This window comes from Notothenia rossii (genome assembly GCF_949606895.1).
Source record: "Notothenia rossii genome assembly, chromosome: 9".
NCBI classification, from domain to species: Eukaryota; Metazoa; Chordata; class Actinopteri; order Perciformes; family Nototheniidae; genus Notothenia; species Notothenia rossii.
In genome coordinates, this window is record NC_136907.1 from 25,241,267 (window position 1) to 25,257,880 (window position 16,614).

Below are 16,614 nucleotides of genomic sequence, written 5' to 3' on the forward strand. Positions count from 1 at the left end.
TGCTTCTTTCTACCAAACTACATTTTGTAGGCAAATATTGTACTTTTTTTTCAACGCCACTTTTATGTTAGAGCTTAAAGTGGACCTATCATGCTATATTTGAACAATATAGTGTAGGGCCATGCCTATATAAAGTATATAAATATAGTTTATTTTTCAAAATACCAAACAGATCCTGCATTTTAGCCATGCCTCATTTCGCTCTATTTGCTCTTTCCAGCCCTGTTTTTGCAGGGGCTGATTCTGTGACGTAGCTTTAGTGCAAATGAGCTTCAGCTGACCACGCCCCCCTGCAGGAGAGGGGAGCGTGCTTTGAGATCAACTGCTGGGCTCTTAGAAGAGGGGGAGAAAAAGAGGTCTCCGTCCTCCGTGTTTTATTCTTATATGATTATATAGATTCATTATGCATTTGTTTGAAAGCTCAATAAATAACAAAGAAGACCTTTGACTGGCACTTTTCTAATTTTGTCCGGAAGATTTCAACTTTAACGGACATGTTGTCTGGTGAAAAAAAAGCTTACTGAAACTCTGCCACACGGTCCCCTCGTTCCCTGGAAGAGGCGGAGAGGTGGGTGTTTGTCATCTGCTGGTGGCAAACCGGAGAGAATTACAGTGCTTGCCTCGACGGGGAGGGATTTCATTGAATTAGAGCAGGAGGCGCAAACGCTTGCCTAGGGGAGGGAGAAAAAGAGCCACAGCGGAGAATAAACAGAAGGGCAACCATGGTAAACATGCGCGGGAAGTCTTCTTCGCTGCTTTTGTGGCAGACTACAGCGCCACTTACAGGCCTGACATATGTAATACAGCTTCTCCAGCGCTTTCGAGCGGCAATGGCCGGCCGTGGCCCAACCCCCCATTCCCCTGATAGGAGGAGAGTTGGTATGGAGGAAAAAGAGAGAGGGTTGTGTTTTCTGACACTTGGTGAGTTCCCTGACACACCGGGGACACATATTCATGTATAAAAGACGCACAAAAGTGCATTTTGCAAGATAGGTCCCCTTTAAGTTACTAGCTATTTTGAAGATTTGATATCAATATAAAATGTAACCATATCATTAAAGGTCAAGCTACCAAGCAGTACATAAAAAACATAAAATTCACCTTTACCAATGCAAAGTTACTCACAAGTAATGCATCATCAATTATTATAATACAATAATTAATAATATGATTCTGAAATGGGTCAAAGTACATAGCTTTGGCACTGGTGCCTTCCAATGCCCATACTATTAAGGAATATCAGATAAAAGATTAGCATGTTACAAAACATAGTATGTGCAATCCTGTATCATAGGAAAAATACCAGGAGGTCACATTTTGAAGTATGCAAGCCACCATGCTTTCTGACTATTCCGACCCACAATCCTTTGCACAGATGGTTATATTAGCAAGAGGGTCAATGTTCAAGCTGTATATAGCATGTTCCACTTGTATAAATACTGCATGGAAAAACACACTTTGTAGGCCAGTACGTAAAGCAACAAAATTGAAAAGTGATTTACAACGCAGCCTGTGACACAGATAATCAGTGTTGTTTGGAGGTATGAGATGAGAAGACATAACATGTCATGTGTAAAAGGATAAGCTTTTCACTAACCCAATGGTTACATGATCCCTCCGTTGTGTGAATAATGTATATTGAGTGTATTGATTTCTAGGACACCATGGGTTCATGAGTCAAAGCCAGCAGGGGATTCAAGGGTACCTCATTTCTACTGCTATTCCATAATTGTACATCTAATACTTTGAGTTAATATTATAGCCTGTTAAAGTGTTTGAAATCAGTCCTTAGTTCAAGGTTTTCTATTTATGGATTTTTACACATCACAATAGGCAGTGGTTCTTAAACCTTTTCTGTCATTCCAGGTGGGCCTTTTCAAGCCCCACCTGTCCCTCATCACTCCAATAAAATGGTAGGCCAAGCTTAAAATTGTCGAATGTATCGTTCTATAACAATATATCTATAACAAATATCATCAGTTGAAAAACAGAGAAAATCAATAACAAATTCCAAACATATAGAAAAAGGGCCTACTATGCAATTGTGTTATCAATGGTAGGCCAAGCTTAAAATTGTCAAATGTATTTAAATAACGTCAAGTTCTACATCTTATAACAAATAACATCACTCAATAATAACAAATAACATCAATAACAAATAACATCAGTTCAAAATAGAGAAAAGCAATAACAAATCAATACATTCAGAAAATATATTCAGCAATGCAAATGACCAATTGAATGCATGAGTCTCATCACTGGATTATTAGTGACTGCAATGAGCCTGTTTTGCACTGCACATCTTTTCAAAACGCAGGCTTGATAATGCCACTCTCAAGTCGTGTTCAATATTGAGCCTAGATCTGTATTTTGTTTTCAGTGTTGCAACAGCTGAAAAACCCATTTCATAGAGATAAGATGTGGTGAAGGGAAGAAGAATGTGCACAGCTCTCTGCCCAATTACTGGATACTCCCTCTCCACTCCTAGACATAATACACGTTCATTTGGTTTCAGTTGTGTGTGTGTGTGTGTGTGTGTGTGTGTGTGTGTGTGTGTGTGTGTGTGTGTGTGTGTGTGTGTGTGTGTGTGTGTGTGTGTGTGTGTGTGTGTGTGTGTGTGTGTGTGTGTGTGTGTGTGTGTGTGTGTGTGTGTGTGTGTGTGTGTGTGTGTGTGTGTGTGTGGTCTCGGATTGGCCACCGGGAGATTCTGGACTTTTCCCGGTGGGCCGCTGCCGTTGGTGGGCTGCTGCGTTCGGTGGGCCTCTGGCTCTGGCATATGGGCCGTGGACTTTCACAGCGCCGCTTTCCCGGGACCGCATCCGCCGCCGCAAACACCCGCCATTGCGAGTCTCCGGCTGTAACAGTCCACTACCACCCGTGAGGACCCAGGTTCGATTCCGGCCTGAGGCCCAAAAAATAAAAAATAAATCTCCCGTTCATCGCGTCCATTCATGACCCACCTATCACATCTCTGCGCCCCACCAGTGGGGCGGGCCCCACGCTTTGAGAAATGCTGCAATAGAGTTAAGATAGAGAGAAGGGTAAAGAAAACATCAAATAAATGTTATTTTCAGTCTGGGAGTGTGTCGTAAATTAAAATGATCATGTTTCACAGACTGTATTTGCTGCAATGAAAGGTACCATTACACAAACTAACCACATTTGAAAGTTGATGAATAATGACTTTTTATATTTGGTCAGTCCAGTTTTTCCCCTGCATATATGTCAATGGAAGAACTAAATGTGCAGAGATAACAGAACTCTTCCATTCCAAACTTTATCAGACATAATTGACATTTGTAACCTTTATGATGCTTCCCCCAGGCCTTGTGTGAATGACTCTCTAGCTGGATTGTGGCCTGTGACATTTAGACAACAGTTAGAGCAATTTTCCAGTAAGCCCTGGTAGCTGCCATAAATCCTTGTTTTTATTTGAACAGATTTTCAAGAATACTGTCAGCATGTGGAATTGATAGCGAGTATTTCAAAACGGCCTCAAAGTCTGTGATTGATTCAGACTCAAAAAACAATATTTGCCTTCCCAGATAAATCATTAAATGTAACCATTTAAACTTCTTTTTTAAATCTATTTGCTTGTTTAAAATGCTTATCATATGAACAGGATTATTGATTATAAAGAGCTGGAAAGTTGTCAAACAGCTGCATGTGAAATGAATTGAGCACATGCCCCAACAGTGCATGCAGCCTGTTGCTTCTGCTAGATTTGTACTATTTTCAACTTTCAGCTTTCGTATTTGATCTTACTGTTGTCATTATCGTTCAGCGACTTCTATTAGTAATTTATTAAGCTGTGCCCTTTATAAAAATGTTTTTGTAGAGAGAGTTCTGTTTGTTGCCATTTATTTGCTGCTGTTTTGCAGCAACCATGGCCTATCATCATGGGCATTGTAAAATCACTGGCTTATGGGTATGGACGAGCTAACAGCGTTAACCAGGAGTCAATATATATCTGACGAAAACTTTTCCATTGATGGCTTCTGGACTGTTTGGCCAATGTGTCCAAAAACCATCAACGCTCAACATCAACAAGGTTTCCCTTGTTTTCTTTGATGGCTACCGGACAGTTTCGACCGAGAAGGCTTGCACGAGACAGGAAACGTTACCATGTCTTCACCGTGAATCTGAATCTTCACCATCTTTAGAGGGTCTCTGTGCTGTGGAGGACGTCCCGCCTTGTTCTTTTGCCTCAGAAGCTGTGCATATACTTTGGTTGCACATTTTGACTTCCACTTATGCTTATATAAATATGTATATTTATTTGTTTATGGGGCAATTGTCACACAATGTTATATCCCCTTGTGATTATTCAAATATTTTACTTGAATAAATGATTGATTGTAGGTGTAAAGAGTTGACTAGCACTTACACTGTTGCACAAACAACCGTTTTAATTTTTTTTATGATGTAATCAAACATTATGCTGCTTCGTGAGTTCCAAAATGGTGGCACGGGGATCTATTACTGCAAATTTAAGGATATTGCTAAGGAGGCTATATTTCAGGATGTGCTGACACGCATTTGATGAGACTATATAATCAATTTCATCGGTGCATGGCATAGTAATAATAACATCATCAAGTTCATGGTAGTTATAGCTGCAGGCTCTTCATTGATCTCCAGGCAAAGGGGTGATCCCCTTTCAGCAGCAGAATAATAGCTATACCTTTAAGCTGGACTTTAATCAATAAACCTGCAGAATTCCCTCTTCATTGTGAATAAGCATCTCCACCACACACCCTAGGCGTAGCGGTCATGAAACTCTATCATTTTTTTTCTCCTCATTAGATAAAAAAGCCACAGTGTTTGATTTTTGACGAGCTGATTGGTCTAAATATTAATTACGTTGAGAAAACCAAGAGAAAATCTGGGTATGGATGAATAATTCATGTTTGTTTTTGAACCAGCCTTGTGAAACTGGCATTCACTAAATAATGTATGACTGTGTGTCTTTGATAATAGGGTTTTCATTAGAAGTATGCTTTCCTTCATTCCACGGCGCAGATTCTTGCCTGGGCTAGTTATTGTGCAAAAAATTGATTTCCTTAAAACCCTGATGCCAGAAGACATTAGTCAGCTGTGTCTAGAGGCCAGGGCTGTACATAAGAAAGGGCCCCCACGTGTTGCCGTCGGAAGGTGAGGGATATTTGTAATCACATATATGCAGCCTCGGTAAATCGGATTATTCCTATAATGAAGAGAAATTGTTGAACAAGGAGATCAATAAGATTTAAAGTACACAAGCAGCTGCAATGATGAGAAATCTACATTCTGACTTTAAATTAGGATCTCTGTTGAACGAGGTTTATTGCATCCAAATGAGATTTCCTGGTACTAAGTGGCAAATACATGAACTTTAACAATTAGTATTTAAGATATCCCCAGTTCACTGAAGCTTGAAGGCAAATTGTGAATCAAATATAATTCACTAAAGCGTGTGTCATTTCAGTGAGAGCACAACTAATTGTTTTAATGAGCATTCAAACAAAGAAGGGGATTAATATGATATGGGTGCATCCAATCTGGTAGCCTCAATGCAAAATTAAAGTGTCCTCTGGTAGAAGGAATAATTATGGAAGTACACAGAGGTTAATATACACACATTACTACTAATCAGCACTGGTTGTGTATTTAATAACAGGTACAATTACTTTCACTAAAACAAATTGTTATCTTCTGTCTTTCCCTCATGAGTGAAGGATTTTTTTCCTATTCTGACATTCAGAAAAAAAAGGTATTTCAAATGCTTCAAAGCGAACTGAGACTCAGGGAAATGGTTGGATTTTATTTTGACATTTGTAGGTTTCATGATATTTTTGGATACAAACAACAAAATGGCAAAGCGTTGATCATTGTATTTGTCACAGACATAGAAGAGTGGGAGACAGAAGAGACTGACAGAAACAGATTTCTGTCAAAACTCCGCTTCATAATATGTCACGCTCAAATTCACAATTGGCGTTGACATAAAACTGGTCAATTTTCCCCATTTATTATTTCAAAGCTGAGATTAATCACATGGAGCGAAATAATGACTAAACTAATCACAGACTTCTGCTTCTTGCTCGGCAATAATTAGAGTCAGACTGGCTGCCCGGATATATGATTTATGACAGAACATGATGGATATTAATGGCTTTTGTAATTGGTGCATATGTTTATGAAAATGGCTGTCTGGCTCTGGAATTATGAAAAGGTATCAGGTAAAGCAAGATTTGACCAAAGACTGACCAACTGAAGGCAAATATACTGTTGTCGTGCTTCCTTAAAAAAGTTGAATTGTCACTAAATGAATGTGTTGGACTCCCGCAAGTTGGTCATACTGCAAACATTGAGCAGTCTGCTAAATGGCAAGTATTATTTTTTAATTCCCAGTGTGATAGATTCAATGTTTTTTCCACTTTCAAGATATGTTTAAGCACAACGAGTACACAAATCAGCATCCATTTGGGTTTGCTGCAGAGAGAAAACTCTATATGAAAAAGGTAACTTATATTCCGTTTCCTAACTTGTTTTCACAGTATTATGCCATTGTTCCCCATGAGTTTTAAGCTTTATTCTGAGATTTCCTCCAAATAAATGACAGCAACATAACAGCAGTCTCCTAAACACATTATATGCTATGAATGACAAACACTTACCAACACATTGTGTATGATGGATGCAGCTCCAAAGGGAAACATGTGCCATGACAAACCTGGATTGCTGATTTGAAGACGTTAATTAAATGGCAGTAAAAGTGCCAGATGCTTGGATTATATAAAACTCAAACAAAAAATTGTTTTTTAAGTGGTACCCGCCATGAATAGTCATGCATCTGATCTCGTGTTTAATTGTGCTTGATTGTATTTGTATGTCACATTGTGTCCGTGTTTTCTTGTTTAGTTCTGGGTTATGTTTTTTAATTATGCTTTGTACTGTCTCGAGTATGTTGTTGAGCTTTAAATATTATCCCAGAAAGAGACATTGCATATTTGCTTTGGCTAATCCTGTGTTATTTTATGCTACAGAACTAAATCAAAGTTAAAAATGTAATTGCGTTTTTTAGCCTGCAACTGTTTCTTTATTCATTTTTGAAGCCAAAATTGGCATTCCAGTTGACACTCAACAGGTGAAATAGCAACCCCTAAAGTAAACCCAAATGATTCAACACAATGTCACAAACTAATGCTGCCATGCTATAAACAAATAATACACTCATTTCTATGCTTGTGTCACTAATGAAGCCTAGTTATAGAGGGAAAATAAATGCTATTCATTTAGAAATCCATCGTTTTTATGCAAAAAAGGCCTTTGGAACATTGTGTTTTTCTACTCCTTTCCTCTGTTTTATGTTATATTAAAGTACACTGCAAAGAAGACACTTAAAGAAGACAAATTATGCTCATTCTCAGGTTTATATTTGTATTTTGTGCCTCTACATGTGACATGTTTCCATGCTTTAATGTTCCAAAAGGTCTCTATTTTTCTCATACTGCCTGTGCTGCAGCTCCTCTTTTCACCCTCTGTCTGAAACCAGAGCCCAGTCTGCTCTCAATCAGCTTGGACTTTGAGGAAATGGAATGGAATTTTTTTTCAATGCCCAGGCATTTATATACCCTACACTAAATCAATAAAATATAAAAAATGTAAACAAAAACAAAATGATCCCTTGTTTCGGCCCTAATTAACACTGACATCAGTGTTAGTGAGACAGTGTGACAGAAAGTGAATCAATGAAGGTGAGATGCCCTGAGTGAGTTGAGTTTTTTCTTTGTGAGGTGTGCCATTGTGTGACACTCATAGGAGACAGGGACAACATCAGATTGAGATTGAAGTAGTGTTAAGAAAAGGCAGCAATGGTTGAGAAGCAGTCAGGCTGTTCACACTCGGAAAAAATGGATTTCCGGAATAGTGTGAGACGTGCTATGTTCAAAACTCTCCTGTATCTTAAGGTGTCGGATTTTAAATAAAAAGAAAGGTTGGACAAGCGCAGGATAAAGAACAATTCGATATTATATCAAATGTACTCTTACAAGTGATGGCACAGTTGAAATATGTGTTGCCAAAGTCATCTAGAGAAAAAAAGTTTGATTGTAGCCATTTTGTTGGACGTTTTGTTAAAGACAATAAGTGAAATAGAAGCTCATTATCATTTCCTGGGATGAGAGCTGACATTCGCAAGTGGGTGAGTCGGTGTCTTCAAAGTAATAAATTGGAATACTTCACATTCAGTAATAGTTCACGAGTGTAGCCTTGTGAAATGTAATATGTACTTTTTCAGAAAATGTCAGAAGCCGCTCCAATTACGACACAATAAAGAGAATAGTTATCCGTCGCTGATTTTAGCTTCTTTGCTCTGATGATTGTTACTACGCTCAAAAGCCTATACTTTGGGTTTGCATCAAAAGCAGTGTTGGGCAAGTTACTTTTAAAAAGTAACTAGAAATAGTTATAGTTACTGCTCTCAAAAAAGTAACTAGTTACTTTATTAGTTACTAAATTATAAAAGTAACAAGTAACAAGTTACTTTACTTAAAAAATAATAACAATAAAAATACAAGTTTTTGTGTTGTTTTTTGCTGACTAGTTCTCTGAAGGCATGCAACAGACTTGACCGTTGCGATGGGCAGCATGTCCTCAACTATATACCTGGCAATCAATCTGTTTAGTTGAGTCTGGGTGACATGTGGCGATTTAAAAAAATCGTTTTTTGGCTGTTTAGATGGTGTTGCTCCATCTGGGTCACTGCCGGTGGTTGAGACGGTGGGGTCTTTGGCGACAGTTTTATAGCCCCGTGTACAATACTTATGTGCTTCAGGAGATTGGCATTGCTGTTATTCGATGTGGACAATGCTTTCTGTCCTGCACACAGTTTACATTTTACCGTAATATCTTTTGCGTCCTTTATCCCCAAAAATGGAAAATAGTGGTTATATTTCCAAGTTGCAAATGCGCTGCTGCTCTCGCTGATACTTGCATCTGCCATTGTGTGTGTGTGTGTGTGTGTGGGTGTGTGTGTGTGTGTGTGTGTGTGTTTGCTGGTGGTGAGTGTTGCTGTGTGTGTGTGTGTGTGTGTGTGCGTGTGTGTGTGTGTTAGCATTAGCAAGTGTTTGTGTGTGTGTATTTTCCCCATAAGGCAAGACCCGCCCTACTCTGTCCCTGATTGGCTTACCCTGAAATGTTACCCCGCGTTAACCAATCATCACTCCTCTCTGGTTTCACTTTTCCATGGTGCTGTGAGAGGACATCGCTGTATTCGCCTGTAAATTACATCCGCAGGGAGATTCGGTTCAGTTCCATCACATAATGTAACACAGTAACGCACCCATTAAATCACAGTAACTATAACGGCGTTACTTAATGGGAATAGGTAACTAGTAACGCTATTAGTTGCCACAAAAAAATAGTGCGTTACATTATAATTACTTTGTAACGCGTTAGTCCCAACACTGATCAAAAGTGATTGTTTTGTGTTAATATTTCCACCATAACCTGAATGTAGTTTTTGAATGAGATCTGAAATGAAAGAAAAATAATACTATCCAATAGAGGTAAGAGAAACAGTGCATTTTCTCATTCAACACATTGTATTTTGTGTAACAGACCCTCTCCAAATGGACAAAGGCTAAAACACTAAGAATCCAAATCTGACAATACTAACAGACCAAGGCCTCAACTTTTCATAACAAGGCAGAGTAAGAATGGGATTGTCAATTTTCCAGTGCTTTCCCATTGCTGCGCTGCATTTAAAAGGTCAACTGCGGCCTGTGTAAGCTGCAGTCCATTGAACAGAGCTACTGTTCCCCCTGACATTACCGAGCTAAAGTCCATAAGAAACAATTGAATGGTACAATTCAAAGGTCTGCTTTTTATTTCCCAAGCACTATACCTTTATGAAGTCAGCCCATCACGTGTAATGATGCTTGTGTAAAGTCTACTACATTTTTGCCTCACTCATTTTTTTTTCCATTTTTTTTTCACATGGATCCTGTAATTGTAAGCATAGAAACTCATTTTCAACCATCATGGATCAGTCTTGAGTTTCATTGGTACATTAAAGTTCAGGATTTCGTAGTTCAAAGTCTGATTATTTATGTATGATAAGTATATTTTTTTCTTTAAACTACATTTTTCTTTTCTCATCAATCGGAATATGGTGCCTTGAAAAGTCAGAAAAGGGACAGTGCACTGTTATAGTTCTATGACCTTTTGAGCATAAGCAAACATGGATTAAGAACTAACAAAGAGACTATTTTGAGAGAGGGAGAGACTTCTGTCTTTCTGTACCTGTACTCTCATGTTCCGAATAACCCAGCTTCCCCCAAATTTCTTTTTGGTGTCTATCTACGCCGGGATCCTCAGTCGAGGCTTATCCTGTTGCTGCGGTGCTGTGTCCTGGATCCTGAATCATGTGTCCTGGATCCTGAGTCCTGGATCCGGAGTCCTGGATCCTGATTCATGTGTCCTGGATCCTGAGTCGTGAATCCTGGATCCGGAGTCCTGGATCTTTAGTCCTGAGTCTGTCACAAGTTAGACACTTCTATTATTGTTTGTTTGGTGGCTCATCTAAACTCTCCTGTCATTTCAGATCCCGCCTTCCTCCAGGCCCTTGTAATCAGCTCACTTCCCTCACCTGGTCTCCCCAGCCCTTCCCCTCACCTGTTACTCATTCCCTCATCACGCCACGGTATTTATACCAGCTCACTATCACTTGTCCTTTGCCAGATTGTCTTGTCGTTTCCGCCAAGCTCTCCAGTGAGTGTTATTCTCTAGCCTAGATTTTTGTCCTGCCCGGTTTTTGATCCCTGCCTCCCTGTTTACGGATCTCGAGTTCCTGCCTGCTCCCTGTCTGGTTTTGGTTGCCTGTCTGACGGATTTCCTGGTTTTGACCCAACCTGTCCCTGACCTGAATAAACTGAACATTGCTATACACTGGTTGTATCTGAGTCGTACTATTGGGTTGCCTGACTCTCATCATACTGCTTCCCTGATGGCCTTCCCACAGGATTGTTGACATCCTCGTGGATTCATCTTCTTATTATAGACACATGCATTTCCAAACATTTGGTCTACTTGCTGTAAAATGTATTACACGGCATCTATTGCACGTCTGTCCGTCCTGGGAGAGGGATCCCTCCTCTGTTGCTCTCCTCTACGTTTCTCCCATGTTCCCCTTTAAACTGTGGGGTTTTCTTTGGAAGTTTTTCCTTGTACGATGTGAGGGTCTAAGGACAGAGGGTGTCATATTGTCATGCTGATATTCTGTACAAACTGTGAAGTCCACAGAGACAAATGTAACATTTGTGATATTGGGCTATATAAATAAACGTTGATTGATTGATTGATTGATTGAGTACACAGTATACATCTGATGTCAGAAGTTGAGATGCATGTTTTAATCTCTAAAAGTAAAGCAGATTGTACTTGAATAGAAAAAGGTCTTAGGTTTATGGAGAAGTGAGGAGATCGTAGCTCATCCTGATTTTTCCAGCAGCTCTAAAGCTCAGAGGGTTGGTCTGTCTACAAAAATGTTCTTTCCCTTTAGCGACCATGTTTAGCCCTTGAAGGCTATAATTTGGCATGGAGTTCAAGTTTTTGTGCCTTGCGTCTCTCTGTCTGAATGCATGGATGCAAAGATGCACATTTTTGAACTGGTGAGCATAAAAACGGGAAAAGATACACGTTTGTCTTAAAGCGGCCCTATTATGCTTATTATCAGGTTTCATATTTGTATGCTGTGCCTCTACTGTCACATGTGTAAATGCTTTAATGCTGAAAAGGTGCTGTATCTTTTTTCAACCTCTGACTGAAACCATGGCCTGTTGTAATTGGTCAACTGCTTAGAGTTGTCCCGCAACTTAGCCTATCACGTAAAAAATGTTGGAGCGCTAGCTAATACAGTAGCAGCGTGGTTGTTAAATAGTGATGTCACTATGTTACCGCAGTGGTCAAATCAACAATTGAGGCTTTTCATTAGGGCTGGAGTGTGTGGAGGAGAATTGTGATTTTAGCCCTTCCAGACCATTTACATTTACTATTTAACACACTACAGGGAAACCCAAAAAACATAATTGCGCCCCTTTAAAACAAAAGACATCAGACAACCTCAACAACAGTAAAATACATGTATTCAGCTTGCATATCAGAGCATATTTCATGATTGAAAGGTGAGCATTGATCCCGTTGCAGAATATTTAAAACATGTTGATAAACTGTAGTTCTATTTGTCTTCTTATATCTCATAATCATGTCCAAATGGGATAGTTCATGACACAGACATAAAGCAAAGCCCAATTACAAGCCAACTTCAAATTAGCGGGTCAAAGGATTGCTGCTGCTATTTACACAACATATCCCCTCAGCTGTCAGAGCTTCTTGCCAACATTTTGATGCCCAAAGAAGTGAAATTCAGACATAGATTCATGACATTTGGCTCATAAATATGGATAGGAGTTTTGGCATATGAAGGGTGCATCACATTGCTAACTTCGCTAGCAAAAGGAAACACCCAAGGTAGTTGAGTTGGTTACAACAAACACAGAAATAAAGATATACTTTATACATTCCGGTCCCAACACCTTCCCTGTTTACATTTACTAGGAATGCTGCAGAAAGTCATCATTTAATCTGAGGCAACAAACCACTTTTCTAGCTGTACGTGTATTTTCTCAGAAAAGAGTCAATAGCACACCTTCAGAATTCATGTCATACTCAAAAGGCAGATTAAACACTGAACATCGCACACACATGCAAATGGCCTCATTCTGCTGCTTAAATGATGTTATGACATAAATGTGCTAGATGTGCTTGTCATTAATTTGGAATTACAGACTGAAGGCATCTGGACACAGAGCAAGACTGTGACAGTCATTGGGTTGGTTATGTTTGGGAAAGAAAAATGGACACATTGGTTTAGTTGGTTTTATTTTATGGATTGCTGGTTTAGTACAGAATAGGTGTGAGACAAACAAACATTGTGTCCTCTTCTATTCTATTTCAGACATGACATGTAGGTAGGCTTGGGCGGTATGACGGTATTACGGTATACCAGGGTATTTCGAAATACCGTCGGTATGATTTTCAATACCGTGACGTCACAGACTGTGCGCCAAATCACAGATGCGTTTCATTCTATTACACTGACACTGAGTTTTGACAGGGACGACATTGGTTGTAATGCATAGCACGCGCCAGCAGAGGGCAGGGGAGGGCAGTCCGTCTTTCCCGCTCTCAGAGCTCATTACAGAGCTGAGCTGAGCAAGATGGCGGCAGCATTTGCCGGCCCCGAACTCGGACAACTAGTAAAAAAGAAAAATGCCTCTGCGCCTGTTTGGGACTATTTTGGGTTTACTCGTCGCCAGTGACTTCATCCAGCACAACGAGAGACAGAGGCACTTCTTTGGGAATGTTTAAGACGGGGTGAGTGAGTGTTGACATTTTGTAATCCTATGTAACTGGTTGATGGTTTTTTAGTCGAGGTCGGACGGTTTTAAAAACGAAAGCATTTACGTGCTAAACATTCACGCGAGTAATCCAATGAATCAAATGGAAATAAGGTTTTTAACACATGCACGGAATAATATTGCCAAACTAGTTAGTGAATATAGCAAACTTTATTCAATAAGTCAAGTATTTACTCCCGGAAAATGTTTATGTAAGATGATATATTGTTAACTTAGCTCACTATGGAAACAACGTCGGACATCTACAAACGCGTCCTGTATCCGATCTCAAAATGTGCCATTTGCACAATGTGTCATGTATGCAGCCCTTGTTTTGCACTTGCGCGCACGTCACGGCACTTTGCGAGCGTCTACCGGCTCGGGCTGCATTTTACACCGAACATATAATATACCGTTCGAAACATCTATTTGCCGCCGAACGCCACCTCGCTCAAGTCGACCCAAGTCATACCGTCATATACCGTATACCACGGTATGATGTCAGCAAGGTATGAAGGTATGAAAAAAATGATACCGCCCATGCCTAAATGTAGGTAATTTTTTAATAATTGAAGGGCTTAATTAAAGTAAAGAAACTTACAACACAAACCATTTCGGTTTCACTTTCATGAATTTAGATTTTCAGAATATGAAATGTACATGGAACAAGAATGGTATTAACTAAAAAGCCCATAAATAATTGAAATAAAGTTTGTAAGACCACAATTTTTGGGGGTAAAAGCCAGTCATGTACATCAAGCTTTAAAGCTTCAAAATGCATGCATTGGAATAAAAGGTGAACAGTTGCTTCAGCATCATAATAAAATGCAAATGTATTCCTTTTTTTTCTTTTTGTTGTGAGTTGTATGTCTTAACCTTTATGATTCTTATTTGAATATGCATACGGAAAACCATGAGTGGCAATGATGACCAAAAACAAAGTTCACCTACAGTATGCATGTAGTTCGTAAAAGATGATTTTTAAATCAATGAATGTCTTGCTCAAAATAGACACTTCTGCCTATTACTGAAAAGATTCATCTCCATCTATCAGTAGCCTGCCTCATGTTTCACACCCTCAGGATCGCGAGGCCAGACAGCCTTAACGTTGCATATTAATAACCTCTGTGCATATTTTGGTCTGAAAAACTGTGGAATTGTGAGCAATTGACAAATAAGGAAAGATTTAAGAACATTTAAATTATTATTTGGAATAAGGGTTTCAATTATACAGTCTGAGTAATTAATTCAACTTTGAGTTTTGTATCATGTTTTTGTTTCAATAAAAAGTGATATCCTGTTTTTGTTTCAATAAAAAGTGATATCATGTTTTTGTTTCAATAAAAAGTGATATCATGTTTTATTTACTTTTCCCCTCTAAGCTTATATACTGATTTATATATTTTTTTAACATTAGAAATAAAGTTTAGGCTGTCCAACTCAAAATAAAAGCATGAATATACAAGACACAACAATAACATGTAGCTATAGGGACAAAGGTGCAGACAGCAGGTTAAGTATGCAGGATCAGGGACAAGATTCTGCCTTTGTTCGGATGCAACGGTGTGTGTCTGACCCTCCACTCTTCAGCACTTTGTGAGCACTTTGTGATGTTCGACCACCAAAGTCTTGTTTTCCATTCTTGTTTCCCTTTACCTGTCGGGACCTTGGGAACTTTCCTCTACTAGTTTTCAGACAACCAATTGAGGCTAACTGATGCAGGGTTGAGGGGCGTGTCGTCCTTCAGGATTTGGTGGAGAAAACATCATTCTGTATCTCTCAGCTTTAGTGTAAGTGTGCGGTCATCCAAGCTGGGTCCTCTTTTTCCCTTGGTGTAATAAATAAGAGGACATGGCGGCACTGCAGTGAGCAAGATAATTATTTGCTTAATTCATTTTCTGCCCACTTTTGGCGCAGCACCTGTTAGGATTTGCCTCATACTCTATATGCTCTGTATGTCATATCATAAAGAAGTCAGGCTTACATTATAGCTCAGTTTATTAGCTCTAATGCTTTATCTCTTTTCTCCTGCCTGTGTGGACACATGCACATTCGGTCAGACTATGGATCCTGCAAATGAACACCAGAAGGTTTTTTTTTTTAATTCTAAATCAAGTTTTGGTTTGACCTAAATAATAAGTAAGGTTTATCATGTCTTCTTGACAGATTTGAAATGTTTAACTAGCAACGAGCGAAAAATGCTAACAGATGACTGCACCGAAATGTACTCACAAAACCTTATTATTTATCTTTGCTACACATCCAACCCATCGTTTCACATTGTGAGGTGACACAGAATCAAAGGGTACCCCCATTATCACTCAATTATATGAACTCGCGGAGATGATAACAAGAACAGACATCAAAACATATGGCGCTAGGTAGCTAAAAACGCTAACATGGCTCACCTGTGTCGTAGTCTAGTCAAAAGTGGTCTTCAATGGCATTACAACGATAAAAACGCTGTTGAAGTTAATCCATAGGTTATTTCAATGTGTCTGTGTCCCTATGAAATGACTTATGATAATCCATAAGCAATAAACCTGCGTTTCCGTTTCTAGAAGTCAGACCTAGAGACAGCTTCAACTGGTGCAAAACTGCGTGCGAGAAGCCCACATATTTTTGTTTTAGAATGTGTGTGAGTGGGGAGATTCCCCTTCGATTCTATTGGCTCTAACGGTCAGAAAGAGATGTCAATCACCAAAATCGACCAATGGGTTCCAGAGAAACGGTAAAACCCCCATTTCCACCCAAATCACCTCAGAGGTGGAGTTTGTTTTGCTAAACCTCTCTAAAAAGGTCAAATGTCACTTGTGTTACATCAATCTTGATACAGGGTACTTATTATATGTTATAGTTTGGATTCATATAGCTTTTAGTCTACCTTACCATCATCCAAGGGTAGTTTTCACTATAAGTCAAACATAATTTTAATTTACAGTTTTTTACTTTGTTCAATCGGAATTTTCTTTTAAATAAAAAACATCTATATTTATTCTGACTTTTCTACATCCAACTCACAGGTTTATCATTACTTTGAGAAAAAAGATTATTAATTTAACCCTTTTGGAAGGGAAGATTTGGTCATTTGTTCTGGGAATGTCATTTTCAAGCCTGAGACCTGAAAAACAGGCTCAGGGCTAAACTGGTTAAACTTTAAAGGTTGGTTAGT

The 16,614-nt window shown here is 39.1% G+C and overlaps 1 long non-coding RNA gene across 1 annotated transcript; it reads right to left on the reverse strand.

Moving 5' to 3' along the window:
- Positions 1 to 1,830: 1,830 nt before the first annotated feature.
- Positions 1,831 to 16,019, reverse strand: LOC307019563. The gene is made up of 2 exons (XR_013802685.1): positions 15,851 to 16,019; positions 1,831 to 3,013 (listed from the first exon to the last, which is right to left on the reverse strand). It is a non-coding gene; the product is annotated as an uncharacterized lncRNA (long non-coding RNA).
- Between the last annotated feature and the right edge of the window lie 595 nt (positions 16,020 to 16,614).